We start from the raw sequence: 9,638 nt of genomic DNA, 5'->3' as shown, positions 1-9,638 counted from the left end.
TGGCTAAGGTGTCTTGGCTAAGGTGTCTTGGCTAAGGTGTCTTGGCTAAGGTGTCTTTGCTAATGTGTCTTGGCTAAGGTGTCTTGGCTAAGGTGTCTTGGCTAAGGTGTCTTGGCTAAGGTGTCTTGGCTAAGGTGTCTTGGCTAATGTGTCTTGGCTAATGTGTCTCGGCTAAGGTGTCTTGGCTAAGGTGTCTTGGCTAAGGTGTCTTGGCTAAAGTGTCTTGGCTAAGGTGTCTTGGCTAATGTGTCTTGGCTAATGTGTCTTGGCTAATGTGTCTTGGCTAAGGTGTCTTGGCTAAGGTGTCTTGGCTAAGGTGTCTTGGCTAAGGTGTCTTGGCTAAGGTGTCTTGGCTAGTGTGTCTTGGCTAAGGTGTCTTGGCTAAGGTGTCTTATCTAATGTGTCTTGGCTAAGGTGTCTTGGCTAAGGTGTCTTGGCTAAGGTGTCTTGGCTAATGTGTCTCGGCTAAGGTGTCTTGGCTAATGTGTCTTGGCTAATGTGTCTCGGCTAAGGTGTCTTGGCTAATGTGTCTCGGCTAATGTGTCTTGACTAAGGTGTCTTGGCTAAGGTGTCTTGGCTAAGGTTTCTTGGCTAAGGTGTCTTGGCTAAGGTGTCTTGGCTAATGTGTCTTGGCTAAAGTGTCTTGGCTAAGGTGTCTCGGCTAATGTGTCTCGGCTAATGTGTCTTGGCTAAGGTGTCTTGGCTAAGGTGTCTTGGCTAAGGTGTCTTGGCTAAGGTGTCTTGGCTAAGGTGTCTTGGCTAAGGTGTCTTGGCTAATGTGTCTCGGCTAATGTGTCTTGGCTAAGGTGTCTTGGCTAAGGTGTCTTGGCTAATGTGTCTTGGCTAATGTGTCTCGGCTAAGGTGTCTTGGCTAAGGTGTCTTGGCTAAGGTGTCTTGGCTAAGGTGTCTTGGCTAAAGCGTCTTGGCTAAGGTGTCTTGGCTAATGTGTCTTGGCTAATGTGTCTTGGCTAATGTGTCTTGGCTAATGTGTCTTGGCTAAGGTGTCTTGGCTAAGGTGTCTTGGCTAAGGTGTCTTAGCTAAGGTGTCTTGGCTAAAGTGTCTTGGCTAAGGTGTCTTGGCTAAGGTGTCTTGGCTAAGGTGTCTTGGCTAAGGTGTCTTGGCTAAGGTGTCTTGGCTAAGGTGTCTTGGCTAATGTGTCTTGGCTAATGTGTCTCGGCTAAGGTGTCTTGGCTAATGTGTCTTGGCTAAGGTGTCTTGGCTAAGGTGTCTCGGCTAAGGTGTCTTGGCTAAAGTGTCTTGGCTAAGGTGTCTTGGCTAAGGTGTCTTGGCTAAGGTGTCTTGGCTAAGGTGTCTTGGCTAATGTGTCTTGGCTAAGGTGTCTTGGCTAAGGTGTCTTGGCTAGTGTGTCTTGGCTAAGGTGTCTTGGCTAAGGTGTCTTATCTAATGTGTCTTGGCTAAGGTGTCTTGGCTAAGGTGTCTTGGCTAAGGTGTCTTGGCTAATGTGTCTCGGCTAAGGTGTCTTGGCTAATGTGTCTTGGCTAATGTGTCTCGGCTAAGGTGTCTTGGCTAAGGTGTCTTGGCTAAGGTGCCTTGGCTAAGGTGTCTTGGCTAAAGTGTCTTGGCTAAGGTGTCTTGGCTAATGTGTCTTGGCTAATGTGTCTTGGCTAATGTGTCTTGGCTAATGTGTCTTGGCTAAGGTGTCTTGGCTAAGGTGTCTTGGCTAAGGTGTCTTGGCTAAGGTGTCTTGGCTAATGTGTCTTGGCTAAGGTGTCTTGGCTAAGGTGTCTTGGCTAAGGTGTCTTGGCTAAGGTGTCTTGGCTAATGTGTCTTGGCTAATGTGTCTCGGCTAAGGTGTCTTGGCTAATGTGTCTTGGCTAAGGTGTCTTGGCTAAGGTGTCTCGGCTAAGGTGTCTTGGCTAAAGTGTCTTGGCTAAGGTGTCTTGGCTAAGGTGTCTTGGCTAAGGTGTCTTGGCTAAGGTGTCTTGGCTAATGTGTCTTGGCTAAGGTGTCTTGGCTAAGGTGTCTTGGCTAAGGTGTCTTGGCTAAGGTGTCTTGGCTAATGTGTCTTGGCTAATGTGTCTCGGCTAAGGTGTCTTGGCTAAGGTGTCTTGGCTAAGGTGTCTTGGCTAAGGTGTCTTGGCTAAAGTGTCTTGGCTAAGGTGTCTTGGCTAATGTGTCTTGGCTAATGTGTCTTGGCTAAGGTGTCTTGGCTAAGGTGTCTTGGCTAAGGTGTCTCGGCTAAGGTGTCTTGGCTAAGGTGTCTTGGCTAAGGTGTCTTGGCTAAGGTGTCTTGGCAAAGGTGTCTTGGCTAATGTGTCTTGGCTAAGGTGTCTTGGCTAAGGTGTCTTGGCTAAGGTGTCTTGGCTAAGGTGTCTTGGCTAATGTGTCTTGGCTAATGTGTCTCGGCTATTGTGTCTTGGCTAATGTGTCTTGGCTAAGGTGTCTTGGCTAAGGTGTCTCGGCTAAGGTGTCTTGGCTAAAGTGTCTTGGCTAAGGTGTCTTGGCTAAGGTGTCGTGGCTAAGGTGTCTTGGCTAAGGTGTCTTGGCTAATGTGTCTTGGCTAAGGTGTCTTGGCTAAGGTGTCTTGGCTAAGGTGTCTTGGCTAAGGTGTCTTGGCTAAGGTGTCTTGGCTAATGTGTCTTGGCTAATGTGTCTCGGCTAAGGTGTCTTGGCTAAGGTGTCTTGGCTAAGTTGTCTTGGCTAAGGTGTCTTGGCTAAAGTGTCTTGGCTAAGGTGTCTTGGCTAATGTGTCTTGGCTAAGGTGTCTTGGCTAATGTGTCTTGGCTAAGGTGTCTTGGCTAAGGTGTCTCGGCTAAGGTGTCTTGGCTAAGGTGTCTTGGCTAAGGTGTCTTGGCTAAGGTGTCTTGGCTAAGGTGTCTTGGCTAGTGTGTCTTGGCTAAGGTGTCTTGGCTAAGGTGTCTTGGCTAATGTGTCTTGGCTAAGGTGTCTTGGCTAAGGTGTCTTGGCTAAGGTGTCTTGGCTAATGTGTCTCGGCTAAGGTGTCTTGGCTAATGTGTCTTGGCTAATGTGTCTCGGCTAAGGTGTCTTGGCTAATGTGTCTTGGCTAAGGTGTCTCGGCTAAGGTGTCTTGGCTAAGGTGTCTTGGCTAAGGTGTCTTGGCTAAGGTGTCTTGGCTAAAGTGTCTTGGCTAAGGTGTCTTGGCTAATGTGTCTTGGCTAATGTGTCTTGGCTAATGTGTCTTGGCTAATGTGTCTTGGCTAAGGTGTCTTGGCTAAGGTGTCTTGGCTAAGGTGTCTCGGCTAAGGTGTCTTGGCTAAGGTGTCTTGGCTAAGGTGTCTTGGCTAAGGTGTCTTGGCTAAGGTGTCTTGGCTAATGTGTCTTGGCTAAGGTGTCTTGGCTAAGGTGTCTTGGCTAAGGTGTCTTGGCTAAGGTGTCTTGGCTAAGGTGTCTTGGCTAATGTGTCTCGGCTAATGTGTCTTGGCTAAGGTGTCTTGGCTAATGTGTCTTGGTTAATGTGTCTTGGCTAAGGTGTTTTGGCTAAGGTGTCTTGGCTAAGGTGTCTTGGCTAAGGTGTCTTGGCTAATGTGTCTCGGCTAAGGTGTCTTGGCTAATGTGTCTTGGCTAAGGTGTCTTGGCTAAGGTGTCTTGGCTAAGGTGTCTTGGCTAAGGTGTCTTGGCTAAGGTGTCTTGGCTAATGTGTCTTGGCTAAGGTGTCTTGGCTAAGGTGTCTTGGCTAAGGTGTCTTGGCTAAGGTGTCTTGGCTAATGTGTCTTGGCTAAGGTGTCTTGGCTAAGGTGTCTTGGCTAAAGTGTCTTGGCTAAGGTGTCTTGGCTAAGGTGTCTTGGCTAAGGAGTCTTGGCTAATGTGTCTCGGCTAAGGTGTCTTGGCTAAAGTGTCTTGGCTAATGTGTCTTGGCTAAGGTGTCTTGGCTAATGTGTCTTGGCTAAGGTGTCTTGGCTAAGGTGTCTTGGCTAAGGTGTCTCGGCTAAGGTGTCTTGGCTAAGGTGTCTTGGCTAAGGTGTCTTGGCTAAGGTGTCTTGGCTAATGTGTCTCGGCTAAGGTGTCTTGGCTAAAGTGTCTTGGCTAATGTGTCTCGGCTAAGGTGTCTTGGCTATTGTGTCTCGGCTAAGGTGTCTTGGCTAAGGTGTCTTGGCTAATGTGTCTTGGCTAAGGTGTCTTGGCTAAGGTATCTTGGCTAAGGTGTCTTGGCTAAGGTGTCTTGGCTAAGGTGTCTTGGCTAATGTGTTTTGGCTAAGGTGTTTTGGCTTATGTGTCTTGGCTAAGGTGTCTTGGCTAAGGTGTCTTGGCTAAAGTGTCTTGGCTAAGGTGTCTTGGCTAATGTGTCTTGGCTAATGTGTCTTGGCTAAGGTGTCTTGGCTAAGGTGTCTTGGCTAAGGTGTCTTGGCTAAGGTGTCTTGGCTAAGGTGTCTTGGCTAATGTGTCTTGGCTAAGGTGTCTTGGCTAAGGTGTCTTGGCTAAGGTGTCTTGGCTAAGGTGTCTTGGCTAATGTGTCTTGGCTAAGGTGTCTTGGCTAAGGTGTCTTGGCTAATGTGTCTTGGCTAAGGTGTCTTGGCTAAGGTGTCTTGGCTAAGGTGTCTTGGCTAATGTGTCTTGGCTAATGTGTCTCGGCTAAAGTGTCTTGGCTAAGGTGTCTTGGCTAAGGTGTCTTGGCTAAGGTGTCTTGGCTAAGGTGTCTTGGCTAATGTGTCTTGGCTAAGGTGTCTTGGCTAAGGTGTCTTGGCTAAGGTGTCTTGGCTAAGGTGTCTTGGCTAAGGTGTCTTGGCTAAAGTGTCTTGGCTAAGGTGTCTTGGCTAAGGTGTCTTGGCTAAGGTGTCTTGGCTATAGTGTCTTGGCTAATGTGTCTCGGCTAAGGTGTCTTGGCTAAGGTGTCTTGGCTAAGGTGTCTTGGCTAAGGTGTCTTGGCTAATGTGTCTCGGCTAAGGTGTCTTGGCTAAGGTGTCTTGGCTAAGGTGTCTTGGCTAATGTGTCTTGGCTAAGGTGTCTTGGCTAATGTGTCTTGGCTAAGGTGTCTTGGCTAAGGTGTCTTGGCTAAAGTGTCTTGGCTAAGGTGTCTTGGCTAAGGTGTCTTGGCTAATGTGTCTTGGCTAAGGTGTCTTGGCTAAGGTGTCTTGGCTAAGGTGTCTTGGCTAAGGTGTCTTGGCTAAGGTGTCTTGGCTAATGTGTCTTGGCTAAGGTGTCGCGGCTAAGGTGTCTCGGCTAATGTGTCTTGGCTAAGGTGTCTTGGCTAATGTGTCTTGGCTAATGTGTCTTGACTAATGTGTCTTGGCTAAGGTGTCTTGGCTAATGTGTCTTGGCTAATGTGTCTTGGCTAAGGTGTCTTGGCTAAGGTGTCTTGGCTAAGGTGTCTTGGCTAAGGTGTCTTGGCTAATGTGTCTTGGCTAAGGTGTCTTGGCTAAGGTGTCTTGGCTAAAGTGTCTTGGCTAAGGTGTCTTGGCTAAGGTGTCTTGGCTAATGTGTCTCGGCTAAGGTGTCTTGGCTAAAGTGTCTTGGCTAATGTGTCTTGGCTAAGGTGTCTTGGCTAATGTGTCTCGGCTAAGGTGTCTTGGCTATTGTGTCTTGGCTAAGGTGTCTTGGCTAAGGTGTCTTGGCTAAGGTGTCTTGGCTAAGATGTCTTGGCTAATGTGTCTTGGCTAATGTGTCTTGGCTAAGGTGTCTTGGCTAAGGTGTCCTGGCTAAGGTGTCTTGGCTAAGGTGTCTTGGCTAAGGTGTCTTGGCTAATGTGTCTTGGCTAAGGTGTCTTGGCTAAGGTGTCTTGGCTAAGGTGTCTTGGCTAAGGTGTCTTGGCTAAAGTGTCTTGGCTAAGGTGTCTTGGCTAAGGTGTCTTGGCTAAGGTGTCTTGGCTATAGTGTCTTGGCTAATGTGTCTCGGCTATAGTGTCTTGGCTATTGTGTCTCGGCTAAGGTGTCTTGGCTAAGGTGTCTTGGCTAAGGTGTCTTGGCTAAGGTGTCTTGGCTAATGTGTCTCGGCTAAGGTGTCTTGGCTAAGGTGTCTTGGCTAAGGTGTCTTGGCTAATGTGTCTTGGCTAAGGTGTCTTGGCTAATGTGTCTTGGCTAAGGTGTCTTGGCTAAGGTGTCTTGGCTAAAGTGTCTTGGCTAAGGTGTCTTGGCTAAGGTGTCTTGGCTAAGGTGTCTTGGCTAATGTGTCTTGGCTAATGTGTCTCGGCTAAAGTGTCTTGGCTAAGGTGTCTTGGCTAAGGTGTCTTGGCTAAGGTGTCTTGGCTAAGGTGTCTTGGCTAATGTGTCTTGGCTAAGGTGTCTCGGCTAAGGTGTCTCGGCTAATGTGTCTTGGCTAAGGTGTCTTGGCTAATGTGTCTTGGCTAAGGTGTCTTGGCTAATGCGTCTCGGCTAATGTGTCTTGGCTAAGGTGTCTTGGCTAAGGTGTCTTGGCTAAGGTGTCTTGGCTAAGGTGTCTTGGCTAATCCCAATGTGCAATTCAACCACGCCTGCTAATAAATACTATTGCCGCTATGTTCTGGCCTACAGGCGAAGTGAGATAAAAAACGTGCACATACGCATATACACGGTACGCTGTCGATCCCAATTAGCCCTTTCTCCCTCTACCTAACTAACGATCATCCTGCTAAAGCGAGAATGCGTGTTGGGATCGCGCGTCGATACACACTAACACATTCAAAGACACCATGTGTGTACACAGCGTACGAGCGCCTGCACGATCCTAGGGGCGTGACCCGGGTCGATGTGTACGGGCGCATGCACGATCCAGTCGGCTATCGAGTCCATGTGGAATCCTTACGTGGAATCCTCACGGCGTCCATGTGGAAAGCAACGCGTCTGCAGTGTACGGGCGCTTGCTCGATCCTTACGGGTGAATGTTTAAGGTCGGTGAATGAGTCCATGTGGAAAGCAACGCGTCCGCAGCGTACGGGTGAAAGATGAATCCAGCGGACGGTGTTTTGGTCGCGATGGTCGTAGCGTAGCGTGCAAAAGCGCGTTCAGTTTTCTTCATTTATTTGTATCAAAATTACTATTTATTTACAAACGACCGATTACAATATGTTGGCCACACTTTGGGCTATTAGTTGCAAGATTTTCCCGTGAGATATTTAAATAAAATAGTATTAAAATTCAATTACAAAAACGAGGTATTTTTCGCTACAATTCTATGCCTTGCTTTAGCTATTTCCTCGCGGCCGCCCGTAACGTACTGGCTTTGGTTTTTAGCGAATAACTAAAAAAGTTGAAGAGCTAGACGAAAATGATGTTCTACAAAGTTGTAAAGAATAACATTTCGTATCTTTTAAATATTTTTGCCGATTTTTGAACAGTTAATTAACCATGTTATTTTGATTTAATATGTCGGAGATTGCTTCAGCGTCACAAATTTAATTTTAAAATTCTTTCAAACATACGATTTGGAAAAAGATGTAAAGGACAGTGTTAAAACTACTTATGAACAATTGTTTTGAAAAATTTAGGGCTTTTGAACAGCTTTTAAATTGATCGTTCACTGCATCTAGTCCCATCGTGCGACACCTAATCGACGCATCCTTTTACATTCATATTCTTTACCTATGTACCCGAACGCATCACTGGTACGCGAGTCGGTGTTTAGCCGGTAAGCATTTCTTGGCCAAGCAATGGTTTGTGGTATGACTCAATTCTGATCAGAGGTATTCGGTTTCCCCTAGTCGCACCTACATAACATCCTGTGTTCATTACCTGCCTACAACAACCAGTAACACCTTCCGCATGCATAGGCGCGTAGCGACAACGAACAGTGCTAGTTACCTGTCGTCTGTCTGAACGCTCATGGGGAAAAAATAGCACCTGTAGCAGCTACCTCGTATTTCTGTGTGTTTAAAGAAATTTTCCATAAAACCACACCTTAAGTGTAGTTAAAAAGGTCCAAACAGCGTCTAATATTTTTTATCGGAACGGCCGTATGGTAGGAAACAAACCTGTCATGCAATATTTTTCCCCAAAAATATCAAAAAGCACGAAGGAATTATTTTTTGCATCATACGTGCAGTGAAATCCATTCCCATTCAGCTTCATTTATATACGGTACACAACGTACCCCCTCAACGACTGGTCGGATGGCGCAAATGTAAGCATGACTTTCTTCTACACCAATTTCTAATCCAATGTTCTCTATCATTTCAGCAAAAGCTCCAAGGAAGTTGTATGGGGAAAAAAGATTCTCTCACGCTCTCACGAGAGAGTGAATTTGAGGAACCCCCCAGGCGTTTTTATTTCCTGGAATTCATTAATTTTTTTGCTAAAATCCGGCGTAGGTCCACACGCTACGAACGCTCGCGGGCGACTGAAGCAGGCGTGGCTACGCGGGGCTTTATATACCAACCCGGTTTGAGTGTGTGCGTGAGGTCGGTAAATGTCTTCCTGCGGGACTCCGCGGTGGATTCCAAACGGGCTCGTTACCGACCATGAGAACAAAAGAATACCGACCGCATGAACTCGCTTTTGCATGACTGGGATGTGTCTTGGCTAAGGTGTCTTGGCTAAGGTGTCTTGGCTAAAGTGTCTTGGCTAAGGTGTCTTGGCTAAGGTGTCTTGGCTAAGGTGTCTTGGCTAAGGTGTCTTGGCTAAGGTGTCTTGGCTAAGGTGTCTTGGCTAATGTGTCTCGGCTAAGGTGTCTTGGCTATTGTGTCTTGGCTAAGGTGTCTTGGCTAAGGTGTCTTGGCTAAGGTGTCTTGGCTAAGGTGTCTTGGCTAATGTGTCTTGGCTAATGTGTCTTGGCTAAGGTGTCTTGGCTAAGGTGTCCTGGCTAAGGTGTCTTGGCTAAGGTGTCTTGGCTAAGGTGTCTTGGCTAAGGTGTCTTGGCTAAGGTGTCTTGGCTAAGGTGTCTTGGCTAAAGTGTCTTGGCTAAGGTGTCTTGGCTAAGGTGTCTTGGCTAAGGTGTCTTGGCTATAGTGTCTTGGCTAATGTGTCTCGGCTAAGGTGTCTTGGCTAAGGTGTCTTGGCTAAGGTGTCTTGGCTAAGGTGTCTTGGCTAATGTGTCTCGGCTAAGGTGTCTTGGCTAAGGTGTCTTGGCTAAGGTGTCTTGGCTAATGTGTCTTGGCTAAGGTGTCTTGGCTAATGTGTCTTGGCTAAGGTGTCTTGGCTAAGGTGTCTTGGCTAAAGTGTCTTGGCTAAGGTGTCTTGGCTAAGGTGTCTTGGCTAATGTGTCTTGGCTAATGTGTCTCGGCTAAAGTGTCTTGGCTAAGGTGTCTTGGCTAAGGTGTCTTGGCTAAGGTGTCTTGGCTAAGGTGTCTTGGCTAATGTGTCTTGGCTAAGGTGTCTCGGCTAATGTGTCTTGGCTAAGGTGTCTTGGCTAATGTGTCTTGGCTAATGTGTCTGGGCTAGTGTGTCTTGGCTAAGGTGTCTTGGCTAATGTGTCTCGGCTAATGTGTCTTGGCTAAGGTGTCTTGGCTAAGGTGTCTTGGCTAAGGTGTCTTGGCTAAGGTGTCTTGGCTAAGGTGTCTTGGCTAAGGTGTCTTGGCTAAGGTGTCTTGGCTAAAGTGTCTTGGCTAAGGTGTCTTGGCTAAGGTGTCTTGGCTAAGGTGTCTTGGCTAAGGAATCTTGGCTAAGGTGTCTTGGCTAAGGTGTCTTGGCTAAGGTGTCTTGGCTAATGTGTCTCGGCTAAGGTGTCTTGGCTATTGTGTCTTTTCTAATGTGTCTTGGCTAAGGTGTCTTGGCTAAGGTGTCTTGGCTAAGGTGTCTTGGCTAATGTGTC

At 47.3% G+C, this 9,638-nt stretch overlaps 1 long non-coding RNA gene across 1 annotated transcript; it reads left to right on the top strand.

Annotated features, from left to right (window-relative positions):
* The first annotated feature begins 5,823 nt into the window (after positions 1–5,823).
* On the top strand, positions 5,824–9,408 carry LOC125774581 (uncharacterized). Its single transcript, XR_007421066.1, has 3 exons — positions 5,824–6,266; positions 8,668–8,737; positions 8,962–9,408. It is a non-coding gene; the product is annotated as an uncharacterized LOC125774581 (long non-coding RNA).
* Positions 9,409–9,638: the final 230 nt, after the last annotated feature.

This window comes from Anopheles funestus, unplaced genomic scaffold, assembly GCF_943734845.2.
Source record: "Anopheles funestus unplaced genomic scaffold, idAnoFuneDA-416_04 scaffold_32_ctg1, whole genome shotgun sequence".
Taxonomy (NCBI): domain Eukaryota; kingdom Metazoa; phylum Arthropoda; class Insecta; order Diptera; family Culicidae; genus Anopheles; species Anopheles funestus.
The sequence above is the reverse complement of the archived record's forward strand: the minus strand, read 5'-3'. Positions and strand labels throughout refer to the sequence as shown.